Source organism: Tachypleus tridentatus, chromosome 3 (genome assembly GCF_004210375.1).
Source record: "Tachypleus tridentatus isolate NWPU-2018 chromosome 3, ASM421037v1, whole genome shotgun sequence".
Taxonomy (NCBI): Eukaryota; Metazoa; Arthropoda; class Merostomata; order Xiphosura; family Limulidae; genus Tachypleus; species Tachypleus tridentatus.
The window spans coordinates 46,989,796-47,012,273 of record NC_134827.1 but is presented as its reverse complement, the minus strand read 5'-3'; the positions used below and the strand labels follow the sequence as shown (position 1 = coordinate 47,012,273).

At 34.4% G+C, this 22,478-nt stretch overlaps 1 pseudogene across 1 annotated transcript in view; it reads right to left on the bottom strand.

The window, feature by feature from the left end:
- The window catches only part of LOC143245839 (cell adhesion molecule Dscam1-like), a 175,085-nt pseudogene that overhangs the window by 8,598 nt on the left and 144,009 nt on the right, over nt 1–22,478 (bottom strand). Inside the window, exons 14-16 of the transcript XR_013025696.1 lie at nt 21,902–22,033; nt 13,971–14,138; nt 12,048–12,118 (exon numbers count right to left, since the gene is read on the bottom strand). The product of XR_013025696.1 is annotated as a cell adhesion molecule Dscam1-like (transcript). The remainder of the gene's footprint in view (nt 1–12,047; nt 12,119–13,970; nt 14,139–21,901; nt 22,034–22,478) is intronic.

The following is a 22,478-nucleotide window of genomic DNA, read 5'->3' as shown; positions in this document are numbered from 1 at the left end:
GATACTACATTTTATTAGGGAAAGTACAGTCATATATAGGGTTAAACCATATTATAGTTAGGTTAAAATGGTAAATAGGTAAAGATATATATATATAGGTAAGGCTTAAACTAAAAGTACGAAAACCTTACAGAAAAGGTTACAGCCATACTCAGGCAACGTTAGGAGTATCTATGCAAAATTCTCTGCAAAACGATAAAAATGAACAGTCAAGTAGGTACAGTCACATATATATGAATAAGGTCACTGTCCTCTTAATATACTGTAATATATAGAGTCATAACAATAGAATGGTAATAATCAAGATAAATCATAACGATAATTTTAGACAAGGATTCATGTGTTATCACAAAAATAACATGATAACGTTACAGTAATAATATGACAAGGTACAATGAACTGTTACAACAATAAGAAGGTAAGATGTGATACAACTTACAACAAGATAAAGTACGGTAAACTTACAACAATAACAAAACAAGGTATGGTGAACTGTTACAACAATAACAAAACAAGGTATGGTAAGCTTACACCAATAACAAGACAAGGTATGGTAAGCTGTTACGACAATAACAAATCAAGGTTTGGTGAATTTTTACAACAATAACAAGACAAGGTGTGAAGAACTGTTACAACAATAACAAGGTGTGGTGAACTGTTACAGCAATAACAAGGTGTGGTGAACTGTTACAGCAATAACAAGACAAGGTGTGAAGAACTGTTACAACAATAACAAGACAAGGTGTGAAGAACGTTTACAACAATATCAAGACAAGGTGTGAAGAACTGTTACAACAATATCAAGACAAGATGTGGTGAACTGTTACAACAATAACAAGAGAAGGTGTGGTGAATTTTTACAACAATAACAATACAAGGTGTGAAGAACTGTTACAACAATAACAAGGTGTGGTGAACTGTTACAGCAATAACAAGGTGTGGTGAACTGTTACAGCAATAACAAGACAAGGTGAGAAGAACTGTTACAACAATATCAAGACAAGATGTGGTGAACTGTTACAACAATAACAAGAGAAGGTGTGGTGAACTGTTACAACAATAACAAGGTGTGGTGAACTGTTACAGCAATAACAAGACAAGGTGTGAAGAACTGTTACAACAATATCAAGACAAGATGTGGTGAACTGTTACAACAATAACAAGAGAAGGTGTGGTGAACTGTTACAACAATAACAAGAGAAGGTGTGGTGAACTGTTACAACAATAACAAGGTGTGGTGAACTGTTACAGCAACAGCAAGACAAGGTGTGGTGAACTGTTACAACAATAACAAGGTGTGGTAAACTGTTACAACAATAACAAGGTGTGGTGAGCTGCTACAGCAACAACAAGACAAGGTGTGGTGAAGTGTTACAACGATATCAAGACAAGGTGTGGTGAACTGTTACAACAATAACAAAACAAGGTGTGGTGAAGTGTTACAACAATATCAAAACAAGGTGTGGTGAACTGTTACAACAATAACAGAACAAGGTGTGGTGAATTGTTACAACAATATCAAGACAAGGTGTGGTGAACTGTTACAACAATAACAAAACAAGGTGTGGTGAACTGTTACAACAATATCAAGACAATGTGTGGTGAATTGTTACAACAATATCAAGACAAGGTGTGGTGAACTGTTACAACAATAACAAGGTGTGGTGAAGTGTTACAACAATAACAAAACAAGGTGTGGTGAACTGTTACAACAATATCAAGACAATGTGTGGTGAACTGTTACAACAATAACAAAACAAGGTGTGGTGAACTGTTACAACAATATCAAGACAAGGTGTGGTGAACTGTTACAACAATATCAAGACAAGGTGTGGTGAAGTGTTACAACAATAACAAAACAAGGTGTGGTGAAGTGTTACAACAATAAGAAAACAAGGTGTGGTGAATTTTTACAACAATAACAAGACAAGGTGTGAAGAACTGTTACAACAATAACAAGGTGTGGGAAACTGTTACAGCAACAACAGACAAGGTGTGGTGAAGTGTTACAACGATATCAAGACAAGGTGTGGTGAACTGTTACAACAATAACAAAATAAGGTGTAGTGAAGTGTTACAACAATATCAAGACAATGTGTGGTGAAGTGTTACAACGATATCAAGACAAGGTGTGGTGAACTGTTACAACAATAACAAAATAAGGTGTAGTGAACTGTTACAACAATATCAAGACAAGGTGTGGTGAAGTGTTACAACGATATCAAGACAAGGTGTGGTGAACTGTTACAACAATAACAAAATAAGGTGTAGTGAAGTGTTACAACAATATCAAGACAATGTGTGGTGAATTGTTACAACAATATCAAGACAATGTGTGATGAATTGTTACAACAATATCAAGACAAGGTGTGGTGAACTGTTACAACAATAACAAAACAAGGTGTGGTGAAGTGTTACAACAATAACAAAACAAGGTGTGGTGAACTGTTACAACAATATCAAGACAAGGTGTGGTGAACTGTTACAACAATATCAAGACAAGGTGTGGTGAACTGTTACAACAATAATAAAACAAGGTGTGGTGAAATGTTACAACAATAAAAAAAACAAGGTGTGGTGAACCGTTACAACAATATCAAGACAAGGTATGGTGAATTGTTACAACAATATCAAGACAAGGTGTGGTGAACTGTTACAACAATAACAAGGTGTGGTGAACTGTTACAGCAACAACAAGACAAGGTGTGGTGAAGTGTTACAATGATATCAAGACAAGGTGTGGTGAACTGTTACAACAATAACAAAACAAGGTGTGGTGAAGTGTTACAACAATATCAAGACAATGTGTGGTGAATTGTTACAACAATAACAAGACAAGGTGTGAAGAACTGTTACAGCAATAACAAGGTGTGGTGAACTGTTACAGCAATAACAAGACAAGGTGTGAAGAACTGTTACAACAATATCAAGACAAGATGTGGTGAACTGTTACAACAATAACAAGAGAAGGTGTGGTGAACTGTTACAACAATAACAAGAGAAGGTGTGGTGAACTGTTACAACAATAACAAGAGAAGGTGTGGTGAACTGTTACAGCAACAGCAAGACAAGGTGTGGTGAACTGTTACAGCAACAACAAGACAAGGTGTGGTGAAGTGTTACAACGATATCAAGACAAGATGTGGTGAACTGTTACAACAATAACAAAACAAGGTGTGGTGAAGTGTTACAACAATATCAAAACAAGGTGTGGTGAACTGTTACAACAATAACAAAACAAGGTGTGGTGAATTGTTACAACAATATCAAGACAAGGTGTGGTGAACTGTTACAACAATAACAAAACAAGGTGTGGTGAACTGTTACAACAATATCAAGACAATGTGTGGTGAATTGTTACAACAATATCAAGACAAGGTGTGGTGAACTGTTACAACAATAACAAGGTGTGGTGAACTGTTACAGCAACAACAAGACAAGGTGTGGTGAAGTGTTACAACAATATCAAGACAAGATGTGGTGAACTGTTACAACAATAACAAGAGAAGGTGTGGTGAACTGTTACAACAATAACAAGAGAAGGTGTGGTGAACTGTTACAGCAACAGCAAGACAAGGTGTGGTGAACTGTTACAGCAACAGCAAGACAAGGTGTGGTGAACTGTTACAACAATAACAAGGTGTGGTGAACTGTTACAACAATATCAAGACAAGGTGTGGTGAAGTGTTACAACGATATCAAGACAAGGTGTGGTGAACTGTTACAACAATAACAAAACAAGGTGTGGTGAACTGTTACAACAATATCAAGACAATGTGTGGTGAACTGTTACAACAATAACAAAACAAGGTGTGGTGAACTGTTACAACAATATCAAGACAAGGTGTGGTGAACTGTTACAACAATATCAAGACAAGGTGTGGTGAAGTGTTACAACAATAACAAAACAAGGTGTGGTGAAGTGTTACAACAATAAGAAAACAAGGTGTGGTGAATTTTTACAACAACAACAAGACAAGGTGTGAAGAACTGTTACAACAATAACAAGGTGTGGGAAACTGTTACAGCAACAACAAGACAAGGTGTGGTGAACTGTTACAACAATAACAAAATAAGGTGTAGTGAAGTGTTACAACAATATCAAGACAATGTGTGGTGAAGTGTTACAACGATATCAAGACAAGGTGTGGTGAACTGTTACAACAATAACAAAATAAGGTGTAGTGAACTGTTACAACAATAACAAAACAAGGTGTGGTGAAGTGTTACAACAATAACAAAACAAGGTGTGGTGAATTGTTACAACAATATCAAGACAAGGTGTGGTGAACTGTTACAACAATATCAAGACAAGGTGTGGTGAACTGTTACAACAATAACAAGTAAGGAGGAAGCTATATAATTCGCTGGTGAGTGTTTTTATTATAGCAAGTGAAAGCATACTGTTTAAAGGAATAAAACCCATTACTATATGGTCATATGTCTGAAATGAAATCATATTTATTTAATAAAATATATTTTAAAACGTCTGTACAATGTATGCTAAGTTTACCTGCGTCACTGAAGCTCTTGCCAAGTGAAAACTTGTATAAATATCTCTTTTAAAATCTAAGATCAACGGTCCTTAAGTGTAGTGAGAGCAGCCTAGGTTGTATGTACCTGAACACGTTATAATTTATTACAGGGTAATGTTATATTCGTGTAGCACAGAAACAACAGTTTTACTGACAAGGACTGTGGGAAATTCAAATATCTGTATTTCCAAACGTGGTGATGTAACAACTTTCAAATCATGGTACTACTAAATCTGACAAAGTTTTATGAATGATTAGATAGCACCAGTGCTACCATGTGTAGATGGTCTTAGTCAATCATTATAGAGTGCTTTGTTATAAGCCAGTAACAAAAGGTGTTATACGTCAAATGTGAGTTAACGTTTGTTATTTTGAACTTTCATAATGTAAACTTGATACTTCCTTAATGAAGGGCGCATGCTCTTTAACACTGAAAGACTGGCTACATTTAATATTCAGTTATTATGACATATGAAACACAAGAAATAAAAGAATTTGTTACTATAAAGTTTGGTTTTATTTACTCTTGAGAGAAACCTTTCTGTGAACTTGTGGAAGTATATAGACAAGTATGTAGTATATTCACAAGACTTAACCCATATTTTAGTTAAAATGGTAAGTAGGTAAAGATACTACATTTTATTAGGGAAAGTACAGTCATATATAGGGTTAAACCATATTATAGTTAGGTTAAAATGGTAAATAGGTAAAGATATATATATATAGGTAAGGCTTAAACTAAAAGTACGAAAACCTTACAGAAAAGGTTACAGCCATACTCAGGCAACGTTAGGAGTATCTATGCAAAATTCTCTGCAAAACGATAAAAATGAACAGTCAAGTAGGTACAGTCACATATATATGAATAAGGTCACTGTCCTCTTAATATACTGTAATATATAGAGTCATAACAATAGAATGGTAATAATCAAGATAAATCATAACGATAATTTTAGACAAGGATTCATGTGTTATCACAAAAATAACATGATAACGTTACAGTAATAATATGACAAGGTACAATGAACTGTTACAACAATAAGAAGGTAAGATGTGATACAACTTACAACAAGATAAAGTACGGTAAACTTACAACAATAACAAAACAAGGTATGGTGAACTGTTACAACAATAACAAAACAAGGTATGGTAAGCTTACACCAATAACAAGACAAGGTATGGTAAGCTGTTACGACAATAACAAATCAAGGTTTGGTGAATTTTTACAACAATAACAAGACAAGGTGTGAAGAACTGTTACAACAATAACAAGGTGTGGTGAACTGTTACAGCAATAACAAGGTGTGGTGAACTGTTACAGCAATAACAAGACAAGGTGTGAAGAACTGTTACAACAATAACAAGACAAGGTGTGAAGAACGTTTACAACAATATCAAGACAAGGTGTGAAGAACTGTTACAACAATATCAAGACAAGATGTGGTGAACTGTTACAACAATAACAAGAGAAGGTGTGGTGAATTTTACAACAATAACAATACAAGGTGTGAAGAACTGTTACAACAATAACAAGGTGTGGTGAACTGTTACAGCAATAACAAGGTGTGGTGAACTGTTACAGCAATAACAAGACAAGGTGAGAAGAACTGTTACAACAATATCAAGACAAGATGTGGTGAACTGTTACAACAATAACAAGAGAAGGTGTGGTGAACTGTTACAACAATAACAAGGTGTGGTGAACTGTTACAGCAATAACAAGACAAGGTGTGAAGAACTGTTACAACAATATCAAGACAAGATGTGGTGAACTGTTACAACAATAACAAGAGAAGGTGTGGTGAACTGTTACAACAATAACAAGAGAAGGTGTGGTGAACTGTTACAACAATAACAAGGTGTGGTGAACTGTTACAGCAACAACAAGACAAGGTGTGGTGAACTGTTACAACAATAACAAGGTGTGGTAAACTGTTACAACAATAACAAGGTGTGGTGAGCTGCTACAGCAACAACAAGACAAGGTGTGGTGAAGTGTTACAACGATATCAAGACAAGGTGTGGTGAACTGTTACAACAATAACAAAACAAGGTGTGGTGAAGTGTTACAACAATATCAAAACAAGGTGTGGTGAACTGTTACAACAATAACAGAACAAGGTGTGGTGAATTGTTACAACAATATCAAGACAAGGTGTGGTGAACTGTTACAACAATAACAAAACAAGGTGTGGTGAACTGTTACAACAATATCAAGACAATGTGTGGTGAATTGTTACAACAATATCAAGACAAGGTGTGGTGAACTGTTACAACAATAACAAGGTGTGGTGAAGTGTTACAACAATAACAAAACAAGGTGTGGTGAACTGTTACAACAATATCAAGACAATGTGTGGTGAACTGTTACAACAATAACAAAACAAGGTGTGGTGAACTGTTACAACAATATCAAGACAAGGTGTGGTGAACTGTTACAACAATATCAAGACAAGGTGTGGTGAAGTGTTACAACAATAACAAAACAAGGTGTGGTGAAGTGTTACAACAATAAGAAAACAAGGTGTGGTGAATTTTTACAACAATAACAAGACAAGGTGTGAAGAACTGTTACAACAATAACAAGGTGTGGGAAACTGTTACAGCAACAACAGACAAGGTGTGGTGAAGTGTTACAACGATATCAAGACAAGGTGTGGTGAACTGTTACAACAATAACAAAATAAGGTGTAGTGAAGTGTTACAACAATATCAAGACAATGTGTGGTGAAGTGTTACAACGATATCAAGACAAGGTGTGGTGAACTGTTACAACAATAACAAAATAAGGTGTAGTGAACTGTTACAACAATATCAAGACAAGGTGTGGTGAAGTGTTACAACGATATCAAGACAAGGTGTGGTGAACTGTTACAACAATAACAAAATAAGGTGTAGTGAAGTGTTACAACAATATCAAGACAATGTGTGGTGAATTGTTACAACAATATCAAGACAATGTGTGATGAATTGTTACAACAATATCAAGACAAGGTGTGGTGAACTGTTACAACAATAACAAAACAAGGTGTGGTGAAGTGTTACAACAATAACAAAACAAGGTGTGGTGAACTGTTACAACAATATCAAGACAAGGTGTGGTGAACTGTTACAACAATATCAAGACAAGGTGTGGTGAACTGTTACAACAATAATAAAACAAGGTGTGGTGAAATGTTACAACAATAAAAAAACAAGGTGTGGTGAACCGTTACAACAATATCAAGACAAGGTATGGTGAATTGTTACAACAATATCAAGACAAGGTGTGGTGAACTGTTACAACAATAACAAGGTGTGGTGAACTGTTACAGCAACAACAAGACAAGGTGTGGTGAAGTGTTACAATGATATCAAGACAAGGTGTGGTGAACTGTTACAACAATAACAAAACAAGGTGTGGTGAAGTGTTACAACAATATCAAGACAATGTGTGGTGAATTGTTACAACAATAACAAGACAAGGTGTGAAGAACTGTTACAGCAATAACAAGGTGTGGTGAACTGTTACAGCAATAACAAGACAAGGTGTGAAGAACTGTTACAACAATATCAAGACAAGATGTGGTGAACTGTTACAACAATAACAAGAGAAGGTGTGGTGAACTGTTACAACAATAACAAGAGAAGGTGTGGTGAACTGTTACAACAATAACAAGAGAAGGTGTGGTGAACTGTTACAGCAACAGCAAGACAAGGTGTGGTGAACTGTTACAGCAACAACAAGACAAGGTGTGGTGAAGTGTTACAACGATATCAAGACAAGATGTGGTGAACTGTTACAACAATAACAAAACAAGGTGTGGTGAAGTGTTACAACAATATCAAAACAAGGTGTGGTGAACTGTTACAACAATAACAAAACAAGGTGTGGTGAATTGTTACAACAATATCAAGACAAGGTGTGGTGAACTGTTACAACAATAACAAAACAAGGTGTGGTGAACTGTTACAACAATATCAAGACAATGTGTGGTGAATTGTTACAACAATATCAAGACAAGGTGTGGTGAACTGTTACAACAATAACAAGGTGTGGTGAACTGTTACAGCAACAACAAGACAAGGTGTGGTGAAGTGTTACAACAATATCAAGACAAGATGTGGTGAACTGTTACAACAATAACAAGAGAAGGTGTGGTGAACTGTTACAACAATAACAAGAGAAGGTGTGGTGAACTGTTACAGCAACAGCAAGACAAGGTGTGGTGAACTGTTACAGCAACAGCAAGACAAGGTGTGGTGAACTGTTACAACAATAACAAGGTGTGGTGAACTGTTACAACAATATCAAGACAAGGTGTGGTGAAGTGTTACAACGATATCAAGACAAGGTGTGGTGAACTGTTACAACAATAACAAAACAAGGTGTGGTGAACTGTTACAACAATATCAAGACAATGTGTGGTGAACTGTTACAACAATAACAAAACAAGGTGTGGTGAACTGTTACAACAATATCAAGACAAGGTGTGGTGAACTGTTACAACAATATCAAGACAAGGTGTGGTGAAGTGTTACAACAATAACAAAACAAGGTGTGGTGAAGTGTTACAACAATAAGAAAACAAGGTGTGGTGAATTTTTACAACAACAACAAGACAAGGTGTGAAGAACTGTTACAACAATAACAAGGTGTGGGAAACTGTTACAGCAACAACAAGACAAGGTGTGGTGAAGTGTTACAACGATATCAAGACAAGGTGTGGTGAACTGTTACAACAATAACAAAACAAGGTGTGGTGAACTGTTACAACAATATCAAGACAAGGTGTGGTGAAGTGTTACAACGATATCAAGACAAGGTGTGGTGAACTGTTACAACAATAACAAAATAAGGTGTAGTGAAGTGTTACAACAATATCAAGACAATGTGTGGTGAATTGTTACAACAATATCAAGACAAGGTGTGGTGAACTGTTACAACAATAACAAAACAAGGTGTGGTGAAGTGTTACAACAATAACAAAACAAGGTGTGGTGAACTGTTACAACAATATCAAGACAAGGTGTGGTGAACTGTTACAACAATAATAAAACAAGGTGTGGTGAAGTGTTACAACAATAACAAAACAAGGTGTGGTGAACTGTTACAACAATATCAAGACAAGGTGTGGTGAACTGTTACAACAATATCAAGACAAGGTGTGGTGAACTGTTACAACAATAATAAAACAAGGTGTGGTGAAATGTTACAACAATAAAAAAACAAGGTGTGGTGAACTGTTACAACAATATCAAGACAAGGTGTGGTGAATTGTTACAACAATATCAAGACAAGGTGTGGTGAACTGTTACAACAATAACAAGGTGTGGTGAACTGTTACAGCAACAACAAGACAAGGTGTGGTGAAGTGTTACAATGATATCAAGACAAGGTGTGGTGAACTGTTACAACAATAACAAAACAAGGTGTGGTGAAGTGTTACAACAATATCAAGACAATGTGTGGTGAATTGTTACAACAATATCAAGACAAGGTGTGGTGAACTGTTACAACAATAACAAAACAAGGTGTGGTGAAGTGTTACAACAATAACAAAACAAGGTGTGGTGAATTGTTACAACAATATCAAGACAAGGTGTGGTGAACTGTTACAACAATATCAAGACAAGGTGTGGTGAACTGTTACAACAATAACAAGTAAGGAGGAAGCTATATAATTCGCTGGTGAGTGTTTTTATTATAGCAAGTGAAAGCATACTGTTTAAAGGAATAAAACCCATTACTATATGGTCATATGTCTGAAATGAAATCATATTTATTTAATAAAATATATTTTAAAACGTCTGTACAATGTATGCTAAGTTTACCTGCGTCACTGAAGCTCTTGCCAAGTGAAAACTTGTATAAATATCTCTTTTAAAATCTAAGATCAACGGTCCTTAAGTGTAGTGAGAGCAGCCTAGGTTGTATGTACCTGAACACGTTATAATTTATTACAGGGTAATGTTATATTCGTGTAGCACAGAAACAACAGTTTTACTGACAAGGACTGTGGGAAATTCAAATATCTGTATTTCCAAACGTGGTGATGTAACAACTTTCAAATCATGGTACTACTAAATCTGACAAAGTTTTATGAATGATTAGATAGCACCAGTGCTACCATGTGTAGATGGTCTTAGTCAATCATTATAGAGTGCTTTGTTATAAGCCAGTAACAAAAGGTGTTATACGTCAAATGTGAGTTAACGTTTGTTATTTTGAACTTTCATAATGTAAACTTGATACTTCCTTAATGAAGGGCGCATGCTCTTTAACACTGAAAGACTGGCTACATTTAATATTCAGTTATTTCTTAGTTTTTGATACCGAGGATCGTATGGTAGCTCTAATACATTTAGATTTACATATAAAACATTGATCTTTGTTTGTTTGTTTTTCAGTTTCGCGCAAAGTTACTCGAGGGCTATCTGCGCAAGCCGTCCCTAATTTAGCAATGTAAAACTAGAGGGAAGGCAGCTAGTCATCACCACCCAGCGCCAACTATTGGGCTACTCTTTTACCAACCAATAGTGGGATTGACCGTCACATTATAACGCCCAAACGGCTGAAAGGGCGAGCATGTTTGGTGTGACGGGGATTCGAACCTGCGACCATCACATTACGAGTTGAACGCTTTAACCCACCTGGCCATGTCAGGTCTAACATTGATCGTAATATTGGACTTAAACGATCTGTCATTGTTTGTTTGTTTTTGAAATTCACGTAAAGTTACAGAGGGCTATCTACGCTAGCCATGCCAAATATAGTATAGTAAGACAAGAGGAAAGGCGGCTAATTATCACCACCCACCGTCAACTCATGGGCTACTCTTTTACCAACGACTGACACATTATACCAATCCCATCGATTGAAAATCCTTAATCTTGCACCAAGGCAAGTAATTTGTGTTTATATAGAGTATTTGAGTGTGATAGTGCACGGAATACTTTAATATACAGATCGCCTCTTGCTGGGGCGGTAATACCCCCTCTAACTTAACTAAATGTTAACCCTTGACTCACACCTGTAAGTTATATTTGGATTTCAATATAACATTAATAATGCACACCTTAAATTGGAAGTTAACTCTAAAGTCGTGACTTGCGGAATTCTCATGTAAAAAATTAAAGTTATGAAGAAAACACAAAATACAGTTTAAATTTCATGTCGAAATATGGGTAAAATCTTTGTCAACCTCAATCTTTGAAATTTTGTGTAAAAACTCGTAGGTTCCAAAAGTAGAAAAGTTGACTCACGGTCAGTAAAGGTCAGAGTTCACTAACAAATAAAGTCTGAATCGCCAACAAGAACAACTCAACTTTCTAATTTAAAAAAAAAAAATGTTGTTATTCATGTAAAAATAAATTAGGGCACCAGGTTTCCAATCAATACTTTAACAAGTTTAGCCATAAAAAGTGATCAAAATATTACATTTTTAACAACACAATATACACAACAGTATATCTTCTTACAGATACACAACAGTATATCTTCTTACAATAACTATAAAGAATAAAACTCACTCTCCATTCAACACGTATTGCTCGAGAACTGGTGGGCGTAAACCTCACTTCCTCTGGAATCGCTTCTGGGGCTGAAAAAGAAAAATAACATGTTGGAGTAAAACATTTCTCTCTATGGCTGAGAAATAAAGTAACATGATGCAGTAAAACATGTTACTGTGGCTGAGAAATAAATTAACATGATGCAGTAAAACATGTTACTGTGGCTGAGAAATAAAGTAACATGATGCAGTAAAACATGTTACTGTGGCTGAGAAATAAAGTAACATGATGCAGTAAAACATGTCAGTGTGGCTGAGAAATAAAGTAACATGATGCAGTAAAACATGTCAATGTGGCTGAGAAATAAATTAACATGATGCAGTAAAACATGTTACTGTGGCTGAGAAATAAAGTAACATGATGCAGTAAAACATGTCAGTGTGGCTGAGAAATAAAGTAACATGATGCAGTAAAACATGTTACTGTGGCTGAGAAATAAAGTAACATGATGCAGTAAAACATGTCAGTGTGGCTGAGAAATAAATTAACATGATGCAGTAAAACATGTTACTGTGGCTGAGAAATAAAGTAACATGATGCAGTAAAACATGTCAGTGTGGCTGAGAAATAAATTAACATGATGCAGTAAAACATGTTACTGTGGCTGAGAAATAAAGTAACATGATGCAGTAAAACATGTCAGTGTGGCTGAGAAATAAATTAACATGATGCAGTAAAACATGTTACTGTGGCTGAGAAATAAAGTAACATGATGCAGTAAAACATTTCTCTCTATGGCTGAGAAATAAAGTAACATGATGCAGTAAAACATGTCAGTGTGGCTGAGAAATAAATTAACATGATGCAGTAAAACATGTCAGTGTGGCTGAGAAATAAAGTAACATGATGCAGTAAAACATGTTACTGTGGCTGAGAAATAAAGTAACATGATGCAGTAAAACATGTTACTGTGGCTGAGAAATAAAGTAACATGATTGAGTTGAACATTCCTCTCTGTGTTCTTAATTATTTAATTGTGAAAAAGATAAAAACGAGTATCTTTAGGCACTGAGAAGATATTTTGTTGTATATTTTCACAATAATTGAGTGATAACACTTTGTTTATACTCTAGTGTTACATGTAAATACATTTGTTAACGTAGCTTACGGGCACTTTGTAGAACAGTCTACTGATTTCATGAAATGTTCAAAAGTTCTTATATTGTGAATTAAAGAATTCTTACCAAAGCCGTTGTTAAAGTTTTTACAGTGAAACCATGCTCACCCTTGATGTATATGCAATATGTACGGTAAAACCACGTTGAACTTAGACCTATTGTATGCAGAGTTTATAGTAAAAACCACATTCACCCTAGACCTTGTACATACAAAGTTTATTGTAAACAAATGCTCACCTTAAATGACAGTTCTAACAATCTGAAATAACCCGTTCCTACAACTAGGGTTTAATAAACAAACAATTTATTAAACTGCAACAACACCTGGAATAAAAGTTAGAGTTATCAAAAACTGTGTTAATACTAATATTAAGGAACAATAAAACATAAATAATAATATTAATTATTTGAACTAATAGAATCAGGAGAAATAAGAATAAACCAATTGCATAAAAACATAACAAAATATTCCAAAATCAACTTTCTACTATATATTCAACTTCAACTATATATTCACTGCGTTAGGTTACGAGAGTGCACCTTAGTGATCATAAATCTGCATAATATCTCCACGTCACCGCTTGTGTCAGTTTCATAATACATATATATTTAGGAAAAGCAAATGTGATTGGTTAGAATGTGAATTAGCAATTTAATGCAAGTAAAAACTCACACACAAACTGTACGATCATAGGAATAATAAATCAATGTTAAACAAAATCTTAAGATATTTACTATCTCATAAGTTTAGTGATCAACTTACGCTCACTGTCGGTTGTAATGTTAAGTATTTCACTGAAGTCGCCTGGTCCAAGAGTATTTTGTGCACGTAATCGGAAGCTGTACATGGTAAGTGAAGAAAGACCCTGGACAGTGTACTGGTTGGAACTATTAACGACAGATACGACGTCCGTCGACTTTTCCCATGATTCTGTGAAGGGAAACAAAAAGGTTTATACAAGTAACAACGCGAAGAGTAGGCTTTGTAACGCGAATCAGTTGCTACAACTGTAAGCTATAACTAGAATAAAGTTTTTAACACGTTAAACCTGAAGACTGCCAAACGTTCGAGTGTAGCAAGAAGTTAAACTTCAATATTAGCCTCCAAACATAGTGACAATACGCGGATTCTTAGGTTTATACGACGCTGGGAATAGCCTAGCAGTTTTGTGCTCTGTCCGTGACAAACAATGCTTCTCTTGGTCTCCAAAAACGGTATTTAAATGTCGAGGCCGTAACAAATATCCTCACTGGATCAGTCTGAAAGTCAGCTGTGGTTTCTGTTGACTGTCTCCAATTCTCTCTAACCTAAAGGCTACAGCTATAAAGTTATTTCTAGATGGTGTTGATTAACTGTCCCCTGTAGTCTTTAGATACATCTATAAAATAAACTGTGGATGGTGTTGATTAACTGTTCCCTGTAGTCTTTAGATACATCTATAAAATTAACTGTGGATGGTGTTGATTAACTGTCTGCTGTGGTCTCTAGATACAACTATAAAATTAACTGTGGATGGTGTTGATTAACTGTCTCCTGTAGTCTTTAGATACATTTATAAAATTAACTGTAGACGGTGTTGATTAACTGTCTCCTGTAGTCTTTAGATACAAGTATGAAGTTGTCTGTGGCTGGTGCTGACTGTCTTCTGTCCCCACTGGTGTTTAGAGATAGCTATATACAGATAATCGTGTTACGAACGTTTTAAAACAAAATTTACTGTGTAAATGGTATATCGTCATTTGTCCGCTTTTAAGAACTAGTAACTGATACATGAATAAAGTTGTAAAAATTTTGAACCGTCAGGTGTCACTTTATTCTATTACCAGTTCTGTGAATAAATTCTAGTTGAAGCTTTTACTATTTAACTGTAGTAGAGGGTTTCAATCTATTAGAATTTATGATTGTAGATTAGTTTAAACTATACTTGTGGTTTATCTAAAACATATCTTAATTGTATATTAATTTAATCTACACTTGTGTTGTATCTAAACATATCTTAATTGTATATTAATTTAAACTACACTTGTGTTGTGTCTAAAACATATCTTAATTGTATATTAATTTACACTACGCTTGTGTTGTGTCTAAAACATATCTTAATTGTATATTAATTTACACTACACTTGTGTTGTGTCTAAAACATATCTTAATTGTATATTAATTTACACTACGCTTGTGTTGTGTCTAAAACATATCTTAATTGTGTATTAATTTAAACTACACTTGTGTTGTATCTAAAACATATTTTAATTGTATATTAATTTAGATTATATTTGTGTTGTATCTAAAACATATCTTAATTGTATATTAACTTAAACTACGAATCATTTTTTACTAATTTATATATTTTTAGAGATTTTATAATTCTGACATATTTTTAACGCAACTCTGAAGGTACTTTATATAACTGACGGTGTACTTCATATAACTCTGGAGTTATTTATCATATAACTCTTATGATAGACATGTAACATAGATATGTAACGCGAATCAGTTGCTACAACTGTAAGCTATAACTAGAATAAAGTTTTTAACACGTTAAACCTGAAGACTGCCAAACGTTCGAGTGTAGCAAAAAGTTAAACTTCAATATTAGCCTCCAAACATAGTGACAATACGCGGATTCTTAGGTTTATACGACGCTGGGAATAGCCTAGCAGTTTTGTGCTCTGTCCGTGACAAACAATGCTTCTCTTGGTCTCCAAAAACGGTATTTAAATGTCGAGGCCGTAACAAATATCCTCACTGGATCAGTCTGAAAGTCAGCTGTGGTTTCTGTTGACTGTCTCCAATTCTCTCTAACCTAAAGGCTACAGCTATAAAGTTATTTGTAGATGGTGTTGATTAACTGTCCCCTGTAGTCTTTAGATACATCTATAAAATAAACTGTGGATGGTGTTGATTAACTGTTCCCTGTAGTCTTTAGATACATCTATAAAATTAACTGTGGATGGTGTTGATTAACTGTCTGCTGTGGTCTCTAGATACAACTATAAAATTAACTGTGGATGGTGTTGATTAACTGTCTCCTGTAGTCTTTAGATACATTTATAAAATTAACTGTGGATGGTGTTGATTAACTGTCTCCTGTAGTCTTTAGATACATCTATAAAATTAACTGTGGATGGTGTTGATTAACTGTCTCCTGTAGTCTTTAGATACATCTATAAAATTAACTGTGGATGGTGTTGATTAACTGTCTCCTGTAGTCTTTAGATACAACTATAAAATTAACTGTGGATGGTGTTGATTAACTGTCTCCTGTAGTCTTTAGATACAACTATAAAATTAACTGTGGATGGTGTTGATTAACTGTCTCCTGTAGTCTTTAGATACAACTATATAGTTATCTATGGACGGTGTTGATTAACTGTCCCCTGTAGTCTTTAGATACAACTATAAAATTAACTGTAGACGGTGTTGATTAACTGTCTCCTGTAGTCTTTTGATACAACTATAAAATTAACTGTAGACGGTGTTGATTAACTGTCTCCTGTAGTCTTTAGATACAAGTATGAAGTTGTCTGTGGCTGGTGCTGACTGTCTTCTGTCCCCACTGGTGTTTAGAGATAGCTATATACAGATAATCGTGTTACGAACGTTTTAAAACAAAATTTACTGTGTAAATGGTATATCGTCATTTGTCCGCTTTTAAGAACTAGTAACTGATACATGAATAAAGTTGTAAAAATTTTGAACCGTCAGGTGTCACTTTATTCTATTACCAGTTCTGTGAATAAATTCTAGTTGAAGCTTTTACTATTTAACTGTAGTAGAGGGTTTCAATCTATTAGAATTTATGATTGTAGATTAGTTTAAACTATACTTGTGGTTTATCTAAAACATATCTTAATTGTATATTAATTTAATCTACACTTGTGTTGTATCTAAACATATCTTAATTGTATATTAATTTAAACTACACTTGTGTTGTGTCTAAAACATATCTTAATTGTATATTAATTTACACTACGCTTGTGTTGTGTCTAAAACATATCTTAATTGTATATTAATTTACACTACGCTTGTGTTGTGTCTAAAACATATCTTAATTGTATATTAATTTACACTACGCTTGTGTTGTGTCTAAAACATATCTTAATTGTGTATTAATTTAAACTACACTTGTGTTGTATCTAAAACATATTTTAATTGTATATTAATTTAGATTATATTTGTGTTGTATCTAAAACATATCTTAATTGTATATTAACTTAAACTACGAATCATTTTTTACTAATTTATATATTTTTAGAGATTTTATAATTCTGACATATTTTTAACGCAACTCTGAAGGTACTTTATATAACTGACGGTGTACTTCATATAACTCTGGAGTTATTTATCATATAACTCTTATGATAGACATAATTATAATTCTTGTGGTTTTTTATCCGATAATTTTCTTCCGGTAGAACAGCAGTAAGTCTACGGACTGAGAAACGCATAATTTGGGTTCGATTCCTCCCGCTGGGTAGAGGGTAATGTGGTTTTTTCTTCCCCTAGCGACTACATTTGGTACTATATACATAAGTAAAATTAGAAACCGAGAACCGATGATACATAAAGTGCTTTGTTACAGTATTTATCTGTGGACAGTTTCTACATTTTGTTGCCGTTTAAACTTGCAATTATGAAATTTTTAAATGGAATATAATAGTTAGAATCCACAATCTACTACAAACTTAGAAAGGTGAAAAAAAACGCTGATATTCGGTAAGTAGGTTAGATTTTTAAAGAAAATTTAAATATTATAAATAACATAAATATTCAAACCCTTTACTATGGCAACCCTAAATCAGGTCAGGTGCAAGAGATTAGTTTCAGATGTCACAAAATAAGTGTAATGGTCGTTGTCTGTGTTTAATCAAAGTGATTTAACTTGATTTCAGAACAAATGCATCTGTTGAAGACACAACTCACACAGTGACACGACAAACCAATCATAACAACCAAGGATCTTTCCAAACAAGTCAATGATAGAGAAATACAGATCAGGAAAAGGTTACAAAAAATTGTCATAGTTGCTGATTGTCCCTTTGAGTAAAGTGAAGCCCATCATAAAGAAGTGGAATGTTCTTCATACAATCCAGATGAGGCTATCCTTCCAAACTTAGCAGCCAGACAATCAGGAAACTGATTAGGTATGTCACTGTGAAGCCAACAGTGACATTGAGAGATTTGCAATGTTTTGAAATGGGAGTGAATGTTCATGAATTGAAAATACCCTGGTAGAAACACAAAGCTGGTATATGTCATATGGAGTTTACAACAAATCACCTAAATTACATTTTAGACATGTAGTAGAAGGATTTGTGGTCAGAGGAGACACAAAGTTAGTTTTTTATTGCCAAAATTTAATGTGTTACGTCCCCACTGCACATCAGCCAGTCAACATCATCAACTGTCAAGCATGGTGGTGACAGCATTATGTTATGAAGATTCTTCTTACCACCAGAGACTGGGAAGGTTGTCAGGGTTGAGTGAAAGATGGATGGAATAAGTGAATCCCAGAGGAAGACATGCTTGAGTCAGTCAAGAATCTAAAACTGGGTCCAAAATCCACATTTCTGCAGGACCTGAAGAACAAGACCAAAGCTCCACTCCAGAGGAACAAAGTGAATCTCTTAGAGTGGTCCAATCAAAGTCCTGACCAAAGCTCCACTCCAAAGGAACAAAGTGAATCTCTTAGAGTGGTCCAATCAAAGTCCTGACCAAAGCTCCACTCCAGAGGAACAAAGTGAATCTCTTAGAGTGATCCAATCAAAGTCCTGACCAAAGCTCCACTCCAGAGGAACAAAGTGAATCTCTCAGAGTGGTCCAATCAAAGTCCTGACCAAAGCTCCACTCCAAAGGAACAAAGTGAATCTCTTAGAGTGGTCCAATCAAAGTCCTGACTTGAATCAAATAGAAAATTTGTGGAAAGACATGAAGACTGCAGTTCATCAATGATCCTCAGAACTGGAGCAATACTGCCAGGAAGAATAGACAAAAATTATACCATCCCATTGTACAAAACTGGTAGACGCCATCTATCCAAATAGACTCACAGCAATAATTGTTACCAATGGTGCTTCCACCAAGTGCTGGCTTATCTTCACATATAACAGTGCTAAGTTGTATTATTAAAAAGTTACATGGTTTGTACTTCACAAAATGTGACATTATTGACAAGGTTGTTAGACACTGTAAAGATATGACAAACGGGAACTAAGAGACCTGTAATATACAATGACAATTAGGAACTAAGAGACAAGCGACATTTTTCTAGTTTGCTATTTTATGAATTGCTGAGTTACTTCACTTTCTCCTATAAATAGACGTTGATTAATATGAAAAGTAGGTAAAATATTTAAGTTTCATCTGTTATCGTCTAGCAATTCAACAAATGATTTGTTATTAGGTTGTTTACTCCATCAGTGAGTCGGTTGGTTAGGTTGTTTATCCTAATAGTTACTGAGTTGTTACTTAAGACTTTTACTTCATTTACGCTGTGTACTCCAAAACACAGTGATATTCACTGACGTACATGTATGCATGTATTATAACTTCATAATTGTTGTGATATTACGCTGTTACGGCATAAAACTTTCACTTTAAAGGTAGTTAAATAACTGGTCAGTAAAATAGAATCTTTCTCGAATATTTCCACATCGATCTTTTCCAATATTTAAAATATTGTATCAAATATGTGCTTATTAAAGTAAATTGTATAATTCATGCGAAGATTGCTGTTCGCCAACAGAAAAATGTTGTTTGTGTGGAAAGTTACGTCTTCCCAAATAAAATTTTGCAAAGAAAATACTTTCAGTCGTCCTCATTTTATTCGGGAAGTGCACTTTTATTCTGGTTGTATGTATCTAGTTACCACAGAAACATATTTAACTAAAAGGTACTGTTGTAAACTTGTAGCCTATTTTAAACAAAGATAAACTAAGTGTTTGTTTCGAAGACAAGATAGATATTCGGCTTCTATGTGACCTATCAGCTTTCCTTCCTTCGTTACACATAAAATAACCTTGAAATTTATTCGAATCACTTTTATACTGAAACTCCTGGCACCAGGTGGCAGTGATAGGAATGGTATGAGATTAGGTGCACGTAAGTATTGTGCTCGAGTACCGAATTACTACATTCATCCAATAAAAGCGTGCAGAGAATACAAATCTAATATGGGTTCACCTTGCACTGAGGTTCATAAATAAATACAAGTTCTGAGTAACAAAGGATCGAAGTGGTAACATCTTATTTATGTTTATATGTAGTTAAATGTTAGGTTTTCAAGCAATAATCATAACTACTAGAATGTTTAACACTCTTGAAACTCTCATTTCCTGTAAGTTCTCTCAACTACAGTTTTTATCCTAGACTGTTGTTTGGGTTTTTAACGTAATCCTGAAAAACAAGGCTAGCCTGCATAAAACGCTTGCGTGACTAATTAACTTCTCATCCTCCAGTGGCACAGCAGTATGTCTGAAAACTTACAATACTAGAATCCGAGTTTCGATATTCGTGGTGTGCAGAGAATAGATAGCTTATTTCGTGCTTAAATTCTAAAATAAAAATCCCTAGTGGTAAGAATTTCTGTATAAGGGACAACATTTGATACATCCGGAGTAACTATTTTAATTGATATGAAGAATCTATGCAGATAACGTGATATATATATATGTATACAATTCTTGATAGGGGCGGGATTACCAAACACTCCTTTCCTGGAAAGTCCAAAACCATCTTGTTATCTTTTAGTAGATTGTAAGCATCTCAGAAGGGAAAGGATTAACAGACGATACAATAACTATTTATAGCAGTAAGAAACTAAGGAGAAAAACTGTTTATGTTTTCCTTAAAACTTCGTGTAAGAGCAAGGAAAAAATGAGACAAAATAGCACAGGGATAAATCTCAATAGAAACCTCCCGTTACGGGCTCGGTCATTGTGACCGAGTTCGCTCCACAAAGGAACTATAAGAGTTTCCATACTATAACTTTTAATAACACACATTTATTTATGCTTAATTTTATTGTTTCATTGATCTTTAAATCGGGTGCAACTAATAATTCCGCCATACAAAATTTAAATCATTAGGCGAATGTGCAACTCGCATTAAAATATCAAATTACGTAACGCACGAGCTGGTCGCTAGTGTATTTCATGAATAAGTATTATTATTATTATTTTTAATTATCTTACCTGATCTAACCTCGTCTAATTCAAAATGTTTCTAATTTTTGAAATTTAATTACTTTTGTAATAAAAAACAAATAATGCATTTGAAAAACAAGAAGTATAGTATAGATCCTCAAGAAGTTCACAAACAGTCGCGTTCTTTTTTCCTCCACACTTCAAACATTGTGTATGTATTTAAAAACGAAAAAAAAGATGATATTAGCTTGTGGTTTAGCTCTTTCAGGGAAAGCAATATCGCTGTTGTACAGTTATTTATTTTTAGTTTAAAACGTATTATATTAGTTAAAATACTTTCTGAAATACGTTAAGAGACTCGGAAGATACTTAAAAATAAATTATTATTATTATGTAAAATATTTATGTATGCTTTCTGCTGCGTAATGTTTTAATTATATTCTCCATTGTAAAATAATCATAAAGAGAATGCAATCATTTCATGTGATGTACACGAATGGTTCTTAAGGAAATAAATATATAACCAAACAGTTTAAAGGTACTTCTTACTTGAAGCCTCTTTATATTCCAATAAGTAACGAGTAATAGGATTATTTCCGTCAAAAGGTGGCGCCCACGTCAAGGTAACACATCGGCTGTATGTGTTCTTTACCTGAAACCTTAAAGGCGCATCAGGCCGTTCTGCATAAAGTTAAAAACATGGAAATACAATTAACATACACTTAACAGCCAGTACTAATCTACAGGAGTTCTGATAATTCTAAATATTAAAAGACTCCAAATAAGTTCACAAAAGAAGAAGATACAATGATTTTACCTAACATTATAGAAAATATATTTCAAGAATTTTCCGTGGTATAAGATCAAAAAACATCTTAGATTTATTTTTAATGTAACAGAGTCTGCCGCCCATATCAAAACAAGCAACTGAGTATCTATATTTATATCAGTTCAGCTTCATTTAGCGGAAAATATCTCAGCAGTAGCAAAGAAGATTTTTATATTTTGTACCTAAGCTCCTTCAAGCGGAGAATATGTAATCATATCTTTGTACTAGTTCATCAACTTAATCAAGATTATATCTAACAAGTTATTTTTACTAGTTTTTCAACTTACTGAAGATTAT